Source organism: Calidris pugnax, unplaced genomic scaffold (genome assembly GCF_001431845.1).
Source record: "Calidris pugnax isolate Ruff unplaced genomic scaffold, ASM143184v1 scaffold359, whole genome shotgun sequence".
NCBI lineage: Eukaryota > Metazoa > Chordata > Aves > Charadriiformes > Scolopacidae > Calidris > Calidris pugnax.
This window is the reverse complement of record NW_015091071.1, coordinates 60,618-60,977: the sequence shown is the minus strand read 5'-3', so window position 1 is coordinate 60,977 and position 360 is coordinate 60,618. Positions and strand designations below refer to the sequence as shown.

At 29.2% G+C, this 360-nt stretch overlaps 1 protein-coding gene across 1 annotated transcript in view; it reads left to right on the top strand.

Moving 5' to 3' along the window:
• Positions 1-28: 28 nt before the first annotated feature.
• The window catches only part of GATAD2B (GATA zinc finger domain containing 2B), a 39,925-nt gene continuing 39,593 nt past the window's right edge, over positions 29-360 (top strand). Inside the window, exon 1 of the mRNA XM_014957049.1 lies at positions 29-55. The gene's annotated coding sequence lies outside the window, so the exon portion shown is untranslated. The remainder of the gene's footprint in view (positions 56-360) is intronic.

Genomic DNA, 360 nt, shown 5'->3' with positions numbered 1-360 from the left:
TTTCCTCTCCCTAATTTTCTTGACAACTAGAGGAGGCAGCGGGAATATTGTACCTGTAAGTATTCTTTAGACTGGCCTTTTTAATGAATTTATTTCATTTTTTATTAATTTTTTAAATTACATTTATAATCCTATTTTTATTCCCTTTTTCGTTATACTTTTAAATTTTTTTTTAATCATTCTTATTTTTTTTAATTCTTATTTTTTTTAATAATTCTTATTTTTTTTAATTCTTAATTTTTTTCTTAACGGACAAAAGGCTCTTTAGGGATTCTCACCTCTGCTCTTTTTCTCTCTCTCTCCTCCTTTTTCACCCCGAGTTCGTGCGGCTCAATGGAAGGTCTTTACGGCACATTTTGG